Raw genomic sequence first — 19,836 nt, 5'->3', positions numbered from 1 at the left:
GATTTCAAAACCGAATATGTGTCCCGAGGAATTCAGAGTTGATTCAGATGATTTTGAATGAAGCTCACAACAGTCGGTTATCTGTTCACCCAGGTAGTACAAAGATGTATAATGATCTGAAAGAGCTTTATTAGTGGCATGGTATGAAATGAGACATTTCTAACTTTGTTTCAAAATGCTTAATTTGTCAACAAGTAAAAGCCAAGCATCAGGTACCTTCTGGATTGCTTTAGCCGATCATGATACCTAAGTGGAAATGGGACAGAGTTATTATGTACTTTGTATCCGCAAAGATGCAATGTGGGTTATTATGGATAGATTGACTAAATCGGCTCATTTTGTTCCGATACGTACAGACTACTTTCTGGATAAGTGGGCTGAATTGTATGTTTCTCAGATTGTGAGATTACACGGTGTGCTGATATCTATTGTTTCAGATAGGGATCCGAGATTTACATCGTGATTTTGGAAGAAATTGCAAGATGCACTAGGTACGAAATTACATTTCAGTATTGCTTTCCATCCGCAAATAGATGGCCAGTCTGAGCGAATCATTCAGATACTTGAGGATATGTTAAGATGTTGCATTCTTGAGTTCGAAGGTACATGGGAATGATACCCACCTCTGATTGAATTTGCGTATAACAACAGCTTTTAATTGAGTGTCAAAATGGCACCTTATGATGCTTTGTATGGTCGTAAATGTCGTACGCCATTGTACTGGACTGAGCTTAGTGAAAATAAGATACATGGGGTCAGTTTGATCAAAGAAACCGAACAGAAAGTGAAAGTGATCCGTGAAAGTCTAAAAGCAGCATCAGACAGAAATCATATGCGGACTTGAAACGTAAAGAAATAGAGTTCCAGATCGGAGATAAAGTTTTCTTGAAAGTCTCATTGTGCAAGAAAATACTCAGATTTGGTCGCAAAGGCAAATTGAGTCCGAGGTTTATTGGGCTGTATGAGGTAATAGAGCGTATCGGGCCAGTTGCTTACAGACTATTGTTGCCACCTGAGTTAGAAAAGATTCACAATGTATTCCATGTTTCGATGCTTTGTAGATATCGATCTGATCCTTCACATGTGATTAGTCCATCTGAGGTTGAGATTAAGCCCGATATGACGTACGAGGAAAAACCAATTCATATTCTGGCTCGTGAGATTAAAAAGTTACGAAAAAAGAAAATTCTGTTAGTTAAAGTACTATGGTGTAAACACGGGGTTAAAGAAGCAACGTGGGAGCCAGAAGATGCAATGAGAGAACGCTATCCGAACCAATTCACTGGTAAGATTTTTGGGGACGAAAATCCCTAAGGGGGAGAGTTCTAACAGCCCGATTAGACCCTAATCAGAATAGTGGTTTTGGGACCATGAATTCGAGTCAGAAAAATATTTAAAAATTATATTCTGTGTTTATTTTGTGTGAATTTATATCTGTGAAATTTTCGTGATTTAATTTTGTCGTTTAGGTATCTGATTAAATTAAAGGACTTAATCGCGTAAATTGAAAACTTGATAGTTTAAAGCATAAGGGTCAAATTGTTAGTGGCTTTCTAAGTTGGGGTATTTATGTTGTAAATATCCCATTAATACTTTGGTAAGACGGTATAAGACATATATTATATGGTTTTTATATTATATCATTAAGGATATATATGTAATTAAACTTAAAAATATAATAAGTTATAATATAATAAAATAAGAAAGACATGTTCATATTTTATTCACCATTGTCGAAATTAAAATAAAAGAAAAGAGAAAATAAACCTAGGGTTCAGCTCTTTCAAGCTTGATTCAAGGTAAGTTCTAGCTCGATTTTTGATAATTTTTATGTTTTTGAGATCGTTGCTTCGAGTACTACAAAACCCATTCTTGAATTTTTGTTTTGGTGAATATTTTGAGTTATGCCATTGTTGAGAGCTTGTGATTTTTGTTGTTTGATGATGAAATATGAAAGATATGTTTTAGATTAACATGTTTTGTATTGGAGTTTTTGATGATTTTGAGTAATCAGGACTAAATTGCAAAAATAATAATTTGAGGGACTAGAATGTGAAATAAATGAAATATATGGACTTGTATGAACACTAGGAACATTCAGCCTCACACGGATATTTTGAGATTTTGCATATTTTGTGTTTTGTGCAATAGGGACTAAATTGTAAAAATTGTAAATGTTAGGGGTAAAATGGTAATTTGCCCATTTATGTGTTTTTGGACTAAATTGAATGAAAATATGTTTGAATGAGCTTAATTTGAATATGTTTAGATCAAGATCCAAAGAAATCGGATTTGGATCGGGGAAAAACAAAAGTTGTCGACTAGCTGCCCTGTTTCATTTTACGTTGTCCGAGGTAAGTTTATAAGCAAATAGACGTGTTTAATTGTAGTTAAATGTTAATATTATATGCTGGTATGAAGTGTGTGAAGATATAAAAGCTATGGTCGAATATGATTAAGCTTGGCTATTATATCTCCGAATTGGTTTCGACCGAGTTACGACGTCCGAAAGCCCCGTATGAAACTTAGGAATAGTTAGGATACATATGTCATGACATAGGATTCCTATATGTGTACGAGTAAGACCATGGCATCGATATGTTATTCCGATGTGTGTTTACGAGTAAGACCCTATCTAGGACAGTGGCAGCGATATGTGACTACATGTAAGACCACGTCTGGGAGGTTGGATTGTACGACTTGTGTGTTTATCCGAGTGTCTTATCCAATTCCAAATGGTTCATCGGGCTGCGATAAGTTGTGAAAGTACATGTTGAATAAGCTAAACGACCAGGTATGGAATAGGTTATTATCACTTGTGATAAGGTAAGTAAGTAATTAATGTTTGATACAAATGACTTATGCGGTAAATATATAATGTGTATAATTATAAAAGTGTGTTCTGTCTTGATAGATATATTTTAATTGTCTTCGAAATGATATGTGATATGTGTATAGATGTAACCATGTGTATTCAGCCATTTAGGCAATGTGTACATGATGATATATTATGATGCTCGAGTTTGTGTTTATGAGTATAAGTATATTTGATTATATAATGATATATTGGCTTTGTAAGTGAAATGTGAATTACTTATATTGGTTATATGAATATTCGGCCAAGGAGGGAATTTGGTATAAAAACAAAAATATCATTTATGAAATTGAATTGTTTGAGACTAAGCATATTTATGCTAGTATAATTCGGTTTAGTTTAAAATGAGTTGGTTATATCACTAGATTTTTTATTTGCTTATGGCTTCCTAAGCTATAATAGCTTACTCTGTGTATATTTGTTTCTGTTTTATAGATTTTGGATTCTAGTTACAAGCTCGGGGATCGTTAGTAAAGTCTATCACACTATTGACCACTTTTGGTATTTTATAAGTTGCATTTTGGAACTATGACATGTATGGGTTGGAATTCGTTTGAAATAATGAACTTTGGTTATGTATAAGGCCATACGAAAATGGCTTAATTTCTATGCTAGATCTTGGTTTTGGCATATTTGTGGTTTTAGTCCATTTGATTATTATGCTATGTGTCATGAATGAATATCTTTTGTGTTATGTGATTGTACATTGAAGTTGGCTAATGATTTTGGATGAGGCATGAAGAAATCGATCATAAGTATATTTGACTACCTTGGTTGGGTTTCATACTAATATGAATTATATAGATGAATTTGATTACTATGTTTAGTCTTAATTTGTCATGTCTTTGATTGAAACATATTAATGAGCTTGATTGTTGATAAAGTGATAATGGAAGTCCTATATACCTATGTAATTTTGAGTAATGAGGTTCAGCTATGATACTATGAACTAGGTATATTAGTCAGTTTTTGATGGAATTATGTAATGTGATAATTAAAGTGATGGGTGAATGTATGCTAGTTTAATAGATGCGGTTGCTAAGTGGTAGGTATTGCATGTGTTGCATGAGCATTTTGGTTGGTTGTTTTAGTATGTATTTAATGCTAAGTATAATCTTTATTTTAGGGTAAGTTGCACATTGTATATATTTGTATGATGTTATATATATATATTTGGCCATATGGTTCGTTATGAATGTAATTGAGTTAATGTAGATTATAAATTATTAGGTAAAGAGGAAGACATATGCCTAATGCAAATTTTGGTGTTCATTTATGAATCAAGTTAAGACATGCGTATATGACATTTGGTCTTGTAATATTAATTAAGTTTTATGTGTCTTGTATGCATGTAAGGTGTTCATATTTATGGGTGCTTTTTACCTATGTATATGGTTACATGAATTTACTAATCAGGTGCAAGTTGAGAATGTGTATAATGATATACATATATTAGCTGATTAAACCAATAAATGAAGTGGGTTGCTTTATAACCTAATACTTGCTTTTAATGTATTAATATGTAAAACATATGAGATTCATATAGATTACTATGTTAATGCCGCATATATGGAATTGTTGATGTATATTATATTTTATACTGTTACATGTGAGCAGTATGTCTATTTATATATAGATATGATATGAAATGTCAAAATTTAAAAGTTGTATTAGTTTATGAAAATAATTTTTATTAACTTTCGAGACTTATTTATATGAATAATTAAATATTTATATTTAATTGTTTGGAATCATATTTTATTCTGTAATGCCTTGTGACTATATTCCGGCGACGAATACTAGTTAAGGGTGTTACATGAGCTTATTGAGATCTCAGTGAATATACAGTAAACATCAAAGTATGCTTAAAATATGGAGTTAAAACAAAACTTAGTTTGAAAATCGTTTCACGAGCTGGGCTTACCGTGAAGGTGTGAGACCCAATTCGCAGTTACCTACTTGTCATAAAAACATATAAGTTTGTAAAACAATTTCACATGTACTAATTGGAAATTATACTTAAAAAATTGTCTTGTTTTCGTAAGAAAGCATAAAACATATTCATGTACTTGTCATGTCCTTGAGCTTGTTCTTGTTCTTATACTTGTAACTTTTCGCCTGTCGAAGCTCTAGTGTTCGAATATTGTTCATAGAATTAAGGCATATAGGGTAAGTTCTGAGTTAGTATGTATTAAATTTGACCAAGCACATGAGTCTATGGTTGTTCCTTTGGGAAAAGTTTGCATTTGGTGAGCTTGGTGGTTAGGAAAACACTTCTAGAGAGTATACGCCACCCCAACTGTTCGACAAAACAATAAGCCTTTAGTGATAAGACCTTAATTTGAAAAGAAGCGTATGATTTATTATTATTTTATTATATTGGTTGAACAATCTGATGAGACAAATGAGAATTTGGTTAGTATAGAAACTAAGTTTTTTTAACTTGTTATTCCCGCATTTATGAAGAGAGAGAAATGCTTAATAATAAGGAACGAGGGGTTTGGAGGGAAATTGGATTTATTCATTAAGTTCTTCCTTTCGTGTATATTTGTATAAAGTAAGCTTTGGCTTTCCATGTAAATTTTATGCTTTCTTTGGCAACCATATTTTCTTCCCAAACTTCCTTTGAAATTTTCTCTTAGAAAATCCTATACCTAAGATGTTATTGAAGATTCTTGATTCGCTGTACTCAACCAACTCCATCGTATCTTAGTACCTGGTAAATATCGATGAAAGTCAGGTATTTTAATAGTCATTTACAGTGCCTTAGGGTTTCACGCTTAAGGGTTAGTTTAAGGGGTAAAGGAGGAAACTTTCAGATTCTGGGTTTTCTAATTCATGTTCTTGTGTACTTGTTTAGTTTTCTAGTGCAATGAATTGATAAGTTTAACTATTTATTCTATAGCTCAATATACTCCTAAGGGCTCTCATAAAAAGGGCAAAGGTCCTTTTATTTGAACATTCCTGCATTTTCTAGTGAGTTTCTTCTTGCTTTCATGTGTGTGTATAATGTTCTCATTTATGTTTGATTGAGGTAAGCACTTTTATCCTATAATATAATATGTTTGTGTATGAGTAATAAAGGTTTGCGGTTATAAGTTTAAGTTACTTGTCTGTGTAAATAGAGTAAGGGGCTTTCTTCATGTTTGAGTCACCGCCCATTGTTTTTGGAATGAACAATATGAAATGATTTATGAAAAAAATCATGGCAATGCCTTCAATAAAATGAGCATTCAACTGGCAGATCCTGATACATGAAAAGGGATCATGTAGCCTTTAGTAGGGCAAGAGTTATTGCAAACCAGATTAGCAAATCATGGTGAAATGAATGAAATGAATGCTAAAGTTTGATCATGGACTTGGGTGTGGCTAGCATGAAGAAGGTTGTCTGGATGGTTGCATGGACGTAGTGTACGTGCTAAAGGATTATTGTCTGTAGTAAAGTCTATTTGTGTATGGTATTCGCCAATGAGCGAGCTGTATGACTTGTTGAGTTGGAAAGGTTTATTAGTATTATATATAGATATTGAGATGTTTGCTCTAGAACTCACTAAGTTCTTTGAACTTATTTAGTTACCTTTCCTTCTTAGGATAGTTGATGAAGAAAAGGACTTTTTGAAGACAATGCCAGTGGACATCTATTTTGGGAGATTTCTAAGTTTTTTGTATCATGCATGGCATGGGGGTGATGTCTAGATAGTGTTATTTCGAAGAATGAATTTTGTAATTTAAAGTTATTCTTTTGAAATCGTTAATTCAATGAAACATCAGTAAAATGATTATGTTTTTTTTTTGCAAAGTATCAAATTATTTATCTTGAATGATTAATATTTGTCTGATTATATGTATATGTATACAACACTGTAGTTAAATATAGGTTTACGCCAAATATGGTTTTAAGATCTTCTAGTGGAGCTTCTATGTTTTTCATTTTCCTTGGAAATGTATATGTTTATTTTAAATTTATCTTTATGAAGACAATGCCTGTACAAGTTTAAAAGAAAAGATTTTAAGGTAGTGACACTCCAATCCCGGGTCTTCCTTAAGGATTGAGTTTGGGGCGTTACAATACTAATCATAAAACTTTTTTCTTATACTTGTCATATATGTATAGTTGGATAAGCGGAGCTCCTTATAATGCCTCACTTGTGACTCAAAAAGCCCTTAACATGTCTCCTAAGTGTAGCATAAACCCAAACACTCTCATGTACACCAACATGTCCCTTTCAATGGAGCATAGCTCGACATTCCTGTACCTCTCCACATATCCTAGGGCATTAACGCCCAAATAAAAAAAACTTATAGGTGAGTAATCACAATCTTTTGGCATACCAATATATCCAACGTAGGGCTGAGCCAAGGAGCTCACAAAAACACAGTTTGTAAAATCAAGCTTTTAAAACATATCTTTAAAATATTTAAAAGATAAGCTCACATAGAAGCGCACATAAAACATATCTTTAAAAACATAGCAACATATTTTGGAAAAAGAGTTTATAGAAAAGCTTACTCTTGGAACTTTTTTTTTTACAAAAAATCCCTAAGGTCCTAAAAACACAATGGTTCATACACAAATGGCGATCCCTAAATACTCATCGATTAGCTGAGAATTTAAACAAGTTTTACTTTTCCTCTATCCTTACTGACAGATGGTTTGGCTGGTTCACAACATACATAAACGTACACAAATTACTTAACAAATAAAACAAAAAATTCAAACTTACAAGTGAACCTAGTTTCCTATACTTAATCCTAGTAGAACAAAGGCTTACCTTTGTTTTTATGAACTTTGGTTTAGAATAGAGACTTCACAAAAAGAATACTTGATGAGAGAACTCTCTATAAGAAGGGCTTAATTTGTTGAAGCTAAGTCTTTTAGTACTCTTGGTGTACCCTACTTGACTTAGGAAAAGCTTATGTGCATGGATAGTTTCCTAATTGGAAAACAAGTCAACTTCTTAAGTTAAGTGTAACTCGTCTTGACTGGTGAACCCCAGTTCAATAAACAAACTGGTGAACCCTAACGCGCCACATAAACTAGCGAACCCCCTGCTTGCGAAGTAAAAACTTCCAGGCCTTATCTTGAGATGCTTCAACTTTCCCCTACTTAAGGCATTTCATCTTGGAAATGTTTTCTACTAAACAGTTGAGGATACTGCAATTTATTGCTTCTTTTGTCTCCCATGTAGCTTGTGACAGCCCAAATTGACCCTAGTCGGGAAGTGGTTTCGGGACCACAAAACCGAGTCATAAAATAATTGATTTCCATATTCTATGCTTATTATGTGTGTACATGAGTATGTGGAAGTTTCATTCTCCAATTTTGCCAATTGCATGAGAAATTATTAAATAGGGATTGATATGAGACATGGTGAAAATATGATAGGCTAATTTAAAATGGTCTATTAATGCATGTTGTGAAAATGATGGGTTTGCATGTCAAATTACCCAAAATTTGAGATAGTGGTTGGCCATGCTATGGGTGGAAACATGTTGGGAACATGTTGGCCTAGTGAGGTATGTAGGGAAAAAATAAAATAAGGGGCATGGGCATAAAATAATGAAAAGGAGTATGATGAATACAAAAAAAAATGTGTGTAGTTGTTCCCCCCCCATTGCCGTGAGCTAAAGAAAAGAAAGGAGAAAATTTTGTTCATCCTTTCTCATCTTCATTTAGCCGAAACTAGAAAGAAAAAAACAAAGAAAAAAAATGCTCATCCTTTGGTTCATCCTTGGCCAAAAATTTTAAGGAGGAAGGAAGAAGAAAGGTTGAAGAGGTTCGGCCATGCATGTAGCTAGGCTAAGGTATGTTTGATGATGTTCCATGAGATGCATGCATGTTTTAGTTGTTAGCTTGAGTTCTACCTAGCCCATGGTCTAAATCTTGCTATGTGATGGAAATGACACTCGGCCATGGATGCATCATTCTTGGTTGATGTTTGATGTTGTGGTGATGAGGCACGAGGATGAGTTAAGATTCGGCCTAGGTGGTGTTTGTGTTAATGCCATTGCATGCTAAATATGAAGCTTGTTAATGATGCATGTGATGGTGGCTTGATGATTCCTGAACCTCCTTTTTAGCATTTTTGAGTGAGCACATATGTGCATTGGTTGCTAAATGGAGAAGAATCGGCTAGCAAGTTGTGTGCTAAGGCCGAATATAACTTTTGCATGTTAATGAGCAATGCATGTGTTAAATTGATGGAAAGGGAGAGGATGCTTTACTAGTGTGTATATGTGTGTATTAGCCAAGTTTTGAACTTGAAACAAAAGGGTGTTTAGTCAATACAAGTGACCATACTTGTAGAATGTATTAAGTGTTGAAATCGGCCCCAAAATAGACATGCATATTCGGCCAAGGGGAAAAAATTAGCTAAAATGTTGTGTTTGATTCATGATTCCGTACATATGTGACTTTAATGTCTAATGTATAAATATGGGCTAAGTGCCTTGTGTTCCTCTTTTCGATGCTCAAATGATTAAATCAATTTATTCGTTTAATTAAGCTCAAGAGCAAAGGGGAACTAAATCCGATAAAGGGAAGGAAAAAGTGGTCGAATAGCTATCGGAATCGTTCGACAACACCCGAGGTAAGTTCTTGAGTAAAAGAGCTTAAATTATGATGTGATTAGATCATGTTTTAAGCAAATTAAAATCATGCTCTTTGTGTGGCTATTGAGCCGAATTTGCAAGAATGATAAATGTCTTGTGTTTGAGTTTTGCTAACGAAAATGAAATTCGTATGGGCCATGATTTATTGTTAAATGTGCATGGTTATTTGAATGATGTCCGGGCTAAGTCCCGAAGGCTTGTGCTAAGTGACAATATCTGGACTAAGATCCGAAGGCATTTGTCCGAGATACTAATTCTGGGCTAAGCCCGAAGGCATTTGTGCGAGTTACTAAATCCGGGTTAAGTCCCGAAGGCATTTGTGCGAATTACTATAACCGGGCTATGTCCCGAAGGCATTTGAACGAGGAGCTATATCCGGTTAAATTTCGAAGGTACGTGATTTGGGAATGAATGAACTTGCTGTAAAATTCCAGTTAATACTCTCGAAACATCCCAACATTGAGGTATGTTTCGTATGTGCTTGAATTTAGTTGAGCCCTTACAAATAAGTATTCGCTCAGTTGATAAATGAGCTACCGGCCTTTGGCTGAGTTGATCTTTTGTGTATGTACATAAGGGTTGATAATGTGAAGCAAGTACGATATCGTAAATTTGTGCATATGAAATTATCCGTTTAGCTATATGAATGCTATACTTTTGTTGTGCTGGAATTCCTTGCTCAAAACTTACTAAGCATAAATTGCTTACTCCGTTTCATTGCTCCTCTGTTTTATAGATTTGGTTCTCCAGCTATCGGACTCGGGATCTTGAGGTCAAAGTCGCCCACACTATCAAAGCCCCCTTTTGATACAATTTTGGTTGAACTTCGAAATGGCATGTATAGGACTACCCGTTTGTTGTGGGTCGTGGACCCTTTGGACTTGTATAAATTTTGGATAGCCATGCGAAAATGGCTTATATGTGTTTGAGTATATTGTTATAATCATTTGGTGTGGATATGCTTGACAAGGATTGGCCATGGGGATGGTTAATCACTTTCATAAATTGTGCTATTTATGCAAAAAGGGCTAGTTGAATCATGGAAACCATGAAATAGGTAAAGTCTACCTTAAAGGCAGATGCTGACAGCAGCAGTGATGTAGATTTGGAAAATCACTAAAAATAGTAGGAAGGGAATTAAATAGTGAATAAACTATGTAAACAAACCTTGATGAATCTACTTTCATAGGAAAGTAACGAAACAATCATACGGATAGTATGTTAAGAGATATTCAGGTTCTCGTGAGACAGGGCCAGAACAGTTTCTGGATTTCCTGTTCCGACTTTGGAAATTCATTATAAATTAACCAGAGATAATTAGGAGTCATACCATATATGGATAGATTCCTCTCTGAGTCTAGTTTCTATAGAAACAAACTGCATCAGTATTGAAGCCCTGTACAAGGAGATATCCAAGTCGTAATGCGCAAAGGTCAGGGTAGTCGATCCCTGTAACATGGGAGACTTTGACTAATAAACTGTACCAAAAATTCTAGAAAAAATATGTAGATGGGCATATGAGTCTAGTTTTAGGGAAAATCACGAAACTGATTTTCGAGTTGTGAAACTCAAGATATGATTTTTAAAGTGACTAGTACGCAGATTGGCAGTGTCTGGGAAATATTTTTTATAAGGGGTTTAAAGTCTGTTAACACCTCGTGTTTGACTCCGGTGCGGTCTCGGGTTCGGGGTGTTACATTTGATTGGTATCAGAGCTACGGTTTAGTCGATTCTAGGACTACCGTAATGCGTTGGGTCTAGCATACATGCCATTTTATGTGATTACTTGATAGTGTGGTGATTTCTGACAATTGTAAATGTGTTTATTTATAGTAATGGATCCTGATCCCGACCGAGAGGTAGCTGATGATCTTGAGAGTGTAGCGCTTGCTCCCGCACAAGGGATAGCGCCGGCGGACTCTCAACCTAATGCTAGTAACCCGAATGATGAAGCTAGATAAGCTTTCTATAGCGTGATGAATGATTGGTTCAACCAATACATTCGAACTAATACGGCTATCCACAACCTCCATTCCCAACTAATACCACCCCCGCACCTACAATACCTCCGGTAACTGACCAAATAAGGTCAAATAAGCCCCCAGTTGACAGAATCCGAAAACATGGGGCTACTAATTTAAGGCTACGGATAGCGACGATGCCGAGCAAGCTGAATTTTGGTTGGACAACACTATCCGGGTACTCGATGAGCTATCTTGTACACCCGATGAATGCCTAAAGTGTACTATCTCCTTGCTACGCGATTCTGCCTACTATTGGTGGAGTACTCTGACTTCTGTTGTGCCCCGAGAGCAAGTAACTTGGGAGTTTTCCAAACTGAGTTTCGGAAAAAGTATATCAGTCAGAGATTTGTTGATCAAAAACGGAAGGAATTTCTTGAGCTTAAGCAAGGTTCTATGTCAGTTACTGATTACGAGCGAAAATTTGTTAGACTTAGTAGATACGCTCGGGAATGTGTTTCGTCCGAGGCTATTATGTGTAAACGCTTCGAGGATGGGCTGAATGAAGATATAAAAATGTTCATTGGCGTTCTTGAAATACGAGAGTTCGTAGTACTTGTCGAGCGAGCTTGTACAGCCGAAGAGCTTAGAAAAGAAAAACAAAAAGTTGATGAGGGAACTGGAGAGTTTCGTAAAAGATCCTCGGGAAAGTCTCTTCAACAGGCATCGAAGAAATTTCGAGATGATGTGGGCTGGTCGAGAGGCACTTCGGGCCTTTTTAGACGAGATCGTGATCGACCCCCTGTGGGTACACGAGGCACTTCGGTCGCCAGTGTTGGGATGAACGTCGAGACAGAACGAAATGTCGATATTGCGGTAAATGGCATTCGGGGAGTTGTAGATTCCCTGACCGCTCCTGTTACAAGTGCGGATCGGTTGACCACTTCATTAAAGATTGCCCGAGGTTGTCTGAACAGAATGTAAATCAGAGTGGGAAACCGGGTGCTACCACTGCTCGAGGTAGACCATCTAGAAATACGGGCAATGCTGGTGGTGGTCAGAGAGGATCTAGAGATGCTACGACCAGATCCGAGGCTCGTGCGCCTGCTAGAGCTTATGCTATACGTGCCCGCGAGGATGCTTCTTCGCCTGATGTTATTACCGGTACTTTTACTCTCTTGGATACTAATGTAATTGCTTTGATTGACCCCGGTTCTACTCATTCTTACATATGTGAAACCTTAGCATCCAGTAAGACTTTACCTATTGAGTCTACTGAGTTCGTAATTCGGGTGTCAAATCCCTTGGGTCGTTACGTGCTTGTCGACAAAGTGTGTAAGAAATGTCCCCTAGAAATTCGAGGTTCCTGTTTTCGGCGGACTTGATGCTTTTGCCGTTTGATGAATTTGATGTTATTCTTGGTTTGGATTGGTTGACCGCGCATGATGCGGTTGTGAATTGCAAAAGCAAGACTATTGATTTGAGGTGCGCAAATAACGAAGTAATCCGAGTTGAGTCTACGGACTTGGAGGGATGCCAGCTATAATATCAGCAATGTTGGCCCAGAAATATGTAAGAAAAGGGTGCGAAGCATACCTTGCGTATGTACTGGATGACAAAGAATTAGACAAGAAACCCGAATATGTGCCGGTGGTTTGTGAATACCCGGATGTTTTTCCTGAAGAATTACCGGGTTTACCACCTGTTCGGGAGGTAGAGTTTGGTATTGAGCTTGTACCTGGGACTACGCCGATTTCGATAGCTCCGTATCGTATGGCACCAACCGAGTTAAAAGAGTTGAAAGCTCAGTTGCAAGAATTGACGGATAGAGGTTTTGCTCGACCAAGTTTCTCACCTTGGGGTGCACCAGTATTGTTCGTGAAAAAGAAGGACGGAACCATGAGGTTGTGCATTGACTATCGTCAACTGAATAAAGTGACGATAAAGAACAAATATCCGTTACCGCGTATCGATGATTTGTTCGACCAACTGAAGGGAGCCTCAATGTTCTCAAAAATAGATTTGAGATCGGGCTATTATCAGTTGCGAATTCGAGATTCGGACATACCCAAAACTGCCTTCAGAACGAGATATGGTCACTACGAGTTCTTAGTGATGCCGTTTGGGCTCACTAATGCCCTTGCGGTATTTATGGATTTGATGAATCAGATCTTCAGACCATATTTGGATCGGTTCATAGTTGTGTTCATTGATGACATCTTGGTCTATTCAAGAGATGAGACCGAACATGCTGAGCACCTGAGACTAGTGTTGCAAATTTTGCGGGATAAGCAGTTATATGCTAAGTTTAGTAAGTGTGAGTTCTGGTTAAGAGAGGTTAGCTTCTTGGGTCATGTGGTATCCGCATCGGGTATTCAAGTTGACCCGAGCAAAATTTCAGCCATGCTTAACTGGAAGCCTCCAAGAAATATTACCGAAGTTCGGAGCTTCTAGGACTTGCCGGTTATTACCGACGATTTGTCAAAGGTTTCTCGATGATAGCCACACCAATGACGAAGCTACTTCAAAAGGATGTTAAGTTCGAATGGACGGAGAAATGTCAGAAAAGTTTTGATCAACTAAAACTTATTTGACTGAAGCTCCAATTTTAGTGCAACCCGAATCAGGCAAAGAGTTTGTCATTTATAGTGACGCATCCCTACTTGGGTTCGGTTGCGTATTGATGCAAGAAGGTCGAGTGGTGGCCTATGCGTCGAGACAATTAAAGCCACATGAGAAAATTATCCGACCCATGATCTTGAACTAGCTGCCATCGTATTTGCTTTAAAAATATGGCGACATTACTTATTTGGTGAAAAGTGCCATGTATTTTCGGATCACAAAAGTCTCAAATATTTGATGACTCAAAGAGACTTAAATCTGCGACAAAGACGTTGGCTTGAGTTGTTGAAAGATTACGAGCTTGTCATTGATTACCACCCGGGAAAGGCTAATGTGGTTGCGGACACCTTAAGCCGGAAGTCATTGGTTGCTTTACGAGCAATGAATGTGCATTTGTCTGTTCTACCTGACAATGTGTTAGTTGCTGAATTAAAAGCCAAACCATTATTGATTCATCAAATTCGTGAAGCCCAGAAAGTTGATGATGAATTGGTTGCAAAACGGGCTGAGTGTGCTCGAACAAGGAATCGGAGTTTCAAATTGATGATGATGATTGTTTGAGGTTCAGAAGTCGTTTGTGTTTCCAAGGAGTTCGGAACTCATTTCGATGATTCTGAACGAAGCCCATTGTAGCCGAATGTCAAGTCACCCGGGGAGTACGAAAATGTACAACGATTTGAAACGTTGGTTTTGGTGGCATGGTATGAAACGAGACATCTCCGACTTGTTTCGAGATGTTTAATATGTCAACAAGTGAAAGCGGAACATCAAGTGCCTTCAGGATTACTTCAGCCGATCATGATACCCGAGTGGAAATGGGATCGAGTCACAATGGACTTTGTGTCCGGACTGCCATTGTCAACAAGTAAGAAGGATACGATTTGGGTTGTTGTGATAGACTGACTAAGTCGGCTCACTTTATCCCCGTGTGTATGGATTTTTCATTGGATAGACTAGTTGAATTGTACGTTTCTCAGATTGTGAGATTACACGGGGTACTATTTCTATCGTGTCGGATAGAGATCGAGATTCACCTCGCGATTTTGGAGGAAATTGCAAGAAGCTTTGGGTACCAAGCTGCATTTTAGCACTGCTTTTCATCCCCAAACCGATGGTCAATCTGAGCGGATAATTCAGATACTTGAGGATATGTTGAGATGTTGCATCCTCGAGTTCAGTGGTTCATGGGAACGGTATTTACCTTTATTGAATTCGCTTACAATAATAGTTTTCAATCAAGTATTAAGATGGCACCTTACGAGGCTTTGTACGGTCGTAAATGTCGTACACCATTGTTTTGGACCGAGCTCGGTGAAAGTAAAATTTTCGGAGTTGATTTGATTAAGGATGCCGAACAGAAAGTAAAGGTAATCCATGAAAGTCTGAAAGCAGCCACAGATCGTCAAAAAAATCGTATGCGGATTTGAAATGAAAGGACATTGAATATCAGGTGGGAGATAAAGTGTTCCTTAAAGTTTCGCCTTGGAAAAAGGTACTCAGGTTTGGCCGTAAGGGCAAGTTGAGCCCGAGATTCATTGGGCCGTACGAAATCTCTGAACGAGTTGGTCCGGTTGCGTATAGATTGATTTTGCCCCCTGATCTTGAAAAGATTCACGACGTCTTTCATGTTTCGATGCTTCGACGCTATCGATCTGATCCATCGCATATAATTAGCCCATCAGAGGTTGAAATTCAAGCCGATATGAGTTATGAAAAAGAACCGATGCGTGTCCTAGCTCGTGAAGTGAAAGAGTTGCGAAACAAAAGGGTTCCGTTAGTTAAGGTGTTATGGCTCAACACGGGATCGAGGAACCTACTTGGGAAACCGAGAGCTCGATGAAAGAACGATACCCAAACCTATTTACCGGTAAGATTTTCGGGGACGAAAATTTCTTAAGTGGGGGAGAGTTGTGACAGCCCAAAATTGACCCTAGTCGGGAAGTGGTTTCGGGACCACAAAACCGAGTCATAAAATAATTGATTTCCATATTCTATGCTTATTATGTGTGTACATGAGTATGTGGAAGTTTCATTCTCCAATTTTGCCAATTGCATGAGAAATTATTAAATAGGGATTGATATGAGACATGGTGAAAATATGATAGGCTAATTTAAAATGGTCTATTAATGCATGTTGTGAAAATGATGGGTTTGCATGTCAAATTACCCAAAATTTGAGCTAGTGGTTGGCCATGCTATGGGTGGAAACATGTTGGGAACATGTTGGCCTAGTGAGGTATGTAGGAAAAAATAAAATAAGGGGCATGGGCATAAAATAATGAAAAGGAGTATGATGAATACAAAAAAAAATGTGTGTAGTTGTTTCCCCCCCATTGCCGTGAGCTAAAGAAAAGAAAGGAGAAAATTTTTGTTCATCCTTTCTCATCTTCATTTAGCCGAAACTAGAAAGAAAAAAACAAAGAAAAAAAATGCTCATCCTTTGGTTCATCCTTGGCCAAAAATTTTAAGGAGGAAGGAAGAAGAAAGGTTGAAGAGGTTCGGCCATGCATGTAGCTAGGCTAAGGTATGTTTGATGATGTTCCATGAGATGCATGCATGTTTTAGTTGTTAGCTTGAGTTCTACCTAGCCCATGGTCTAAATCTTGCTATGTGATGGAAATGACACTCGGCCATGGATGCATCATTCTTGGTTGATGTTTGATGTTGTGGTGATGAGCATGAGGATGAGTTAAGATTCGGCCTAGGTGGAGTTTGTGTTAATGCCATTGCATGCTAAATATGAAGCTTGTTAATGATGCATGTGATGGTGGCTTGATGATTCTTGAACCTCCTTTTTAGCATTTTTGAGTGAGCACATATGTGCATTGGTTGCTAAATGGAGAAGAATCGGCTAGCAAGTTGTGTGCTAAGGCCGAATATAACTTTTGCATGTTAATGAGCAATGCATGTGTTAAATTGATGGAAAGGGAGAGGATGCTTTACTAGTGTGTATATGTGTGTATTAGCCAAGTTTTGAACTTGAAACAAAAGGGTGTTTAGTCAATACAAGTGACCATACTTGTAGAATGTATTAAGTGTTGAAATCGGCCCCAAAATAGACATGCATATTCGGCCAAGGGGGAAAAATTAGCTAAAATGTTGAGTTTGATTCATGATTCCGTACATATGTGACTTTAATGTCTAATGTATAAATATGGGCTAAGTGCCTTGTGTTCCTCTTTTCGATGCTCAAATGATTAAATCAATTTATTTGTTTAATTAAGCTCAAGAGCAAAGGGGAACTAAATCCGATAAAGGGAAGGAAAAAGTGGTCGAATAGCTATCGGAATCGTTCGACAACACCCGAGGTAAGTTCTTGAGTAAAAGAGCTTAAATTATGATGTGATTAGATCATGTTTTAAGCAAATTAAAATCATGCTCTTTGTGTGGCTATTGAGCCGAATTTGCAAGAATGATAAATGTCTTGTGTTTGAGTTTTGCTAACGAAAATGAAATACGAATGGGCCATGATTTATTGTTAAATGTGCATGGTTATTTGAATGATGTCCGGGCTAAGTCCGAAGGCTTGTGCAAGTGACAATATCCGGACTAAGATCCGAAGGCATTTGTGCGAGATACTAATTCCGGGCTAAGCCCGAAGGCATTTGTGCGAGTTACTAAATCCGGGTTAAGTCCCGAAGGCATTTGTACGAATTACTATAACCGGGCTATGTCCCGAAGGCATTTGAACGAGGAGCTATATCCGGTTAAATTCGAAGGTACGTGATTTGGAATGAATGAACTTGCTGTAAAATTCCAGTTAATACTCTCGAAACATCCCAACATTGAGGTATGTTTCGTATGTGCTTGAATTTAGTTGAGCCCTTACAAATAAGTATTCGCTCAGTTGATAAACGAGCTACCGGCCTTTGGCTGAGTTGATCTTTTGTGTATGTACATAAGGGTTGATAATGTGAAGCAAGTACGATATCGTAAATTTGTGCATATGAAATTATTCGTTTAGCTATATGAATGCTATACTTTTGTTGTGCTGGAATTCCTTGCTCAAAACTTACTAAGCATAAATTGCTTACTCCGTTTCATTGCTCCTCTGTTTTATAGATTGGTTCTCCAGCTATCGGACTCGGGATCTTGAGGTCAAAGTCGCCCACACTATCAAAGCCCCCTTTTGGTACAATTTTGGTTGAACTTCGAAATGGCATGTATAGGACTACCCGTTTGTTGTGGGTCGTGGACCCTTTGGACTTGTATAAATTTTGGATAGCCATGCGAAAATGGCTTATATGTGTTTGAGTATATTGTTATAATCATTTGGTGTGGATATGCTTGACAAGGATTGGCCATGGGGATGGTTAATCACTTTCATAAATTGTGCTATTTATGCAAAAAGGGCTAGTTGAATCGTGGAAACCATGAAATAGGTAAAGTCTACCTTAAAGGCAGATGCTGACAGCAGCAGTGATGTAGATTTGGAAAATCACTAAAAATAGTAGGAAGGGAATTAAATAGTGAATAAATTATGTAAACAAACCTTGATGAATCTACTTTCAGAGGAAAGTAACGAAACAATCATATGGACAGTATGTTAAGAGATATTCAGGTTCTCGTGAGACAGGGCCAGAACGGTTTCTGGATTTCCTGTTCCGAATTTGGAAATTCATTATAAATTAACCAGAGATAATTATGAGTCATATCATATATGGATAGATTCCTCTCTGAGTCTAGTTTCTATAGAAAAAACGCATCAGTATTGAAGCCTGTACAGGGAGATATCCAAGTCGTAATGCGCAAAGGTCAGGGTAGTCGATCCCTGTAACATGGGAGACTTTGACTAATAAACTGTACTAATTGGCCAACCAAAATTCTAGAAAAAAATATGAGGATGGACATATGAGTCTAGTTTCAGGGAAAATTTACGGAACTGGATTCCGAGTTGTGAAACTCAAGATATGATTTTAAAATGACTAGTACGCAGATTGGCAGTGTCTCAGAAATTTTTTATAAGGGGCTTAAAGTCTGTTAACACCTCGTGTTCGACTCCGGTGTCGGTCTCGGTTCGGGTGTTACATAGAGGGATTTGGAGAGAGTAATCTTAGGAGTGATTTTCGGAGAAATTTGAGGATTCTGAAAGAAGGGGAGGTTGTGCCGAAATTGAATTCTGATCAGAGAGTTTGGCTGAGGTTGGAAGGTTGGAAAAGTCAAGTGTGGGATTGTTAGAGGTCTTATCAATCAGAGTTTCTTTTTGACAAAATCGGTATTAGGTCACCCTTTTTGCCTTTGTGCAATTTAGCTTTTGTTATCCCTTCTCTGCTTCTTGGTTAGCTTTCTCTCTTTGAGGCCAGATATCACTTTTGGGTGTCTTCTCATTTCTTTTGTTGACTATTCTGATTTTGCTTCTTCTCTCCCCTTCCTTTTCTCGATTCTTTCTCCCTCTTCTCAATCAATTTCTTCTTTGGCCGAATACCCTTCTCCTTCCCCCTTCTCAACTCTTTTGGGTTTCAACGTTTGCACCTTGGTACTGTTGCCAAATAGTTCTTCTCTTTTTCTCTCTCTACTCTTTTGATTTTCATCAGGCTTCCCTCTTTCACTGCTTAAGCCGAATACCTTTTTTCTCTTGTTACTGAATCCCCTTCTCTTTTCTTGCTTGTTGAACCACTTTTGGTTTCTGGAACCTTTTTGTGAACTGAAGGACTATTCACTATATTAAAGCGATTAAATCTTTCCTTGCACTCGTTTAAAGGTAACTTGGCCTTATTTATCACGTGTTGAACTTTGGTGCATGGCTTGTGTTATAAGGTGTTGGTC

Source organism: Gossypium hirsutum, chromosome A12 (genome assembly GCF_007990345.1).
Source record: "Gossypium hirsutum isolate 1008001.06 chromosome A12, Gossypium_hirsutum_v2.1, whole genome shotgun sequence".
Lineage (NCBI taxonomy): Eukaryota > Viridiplantae > Streptophyta > Magnoliopsida > Malvales > Malvaceae > Gossypium > Gossypium hirsutum.
The sequence above is the reverse complement of the archived record's forward strand: the minus strand, read 5'-3'. Positions refer to the sequence as shown.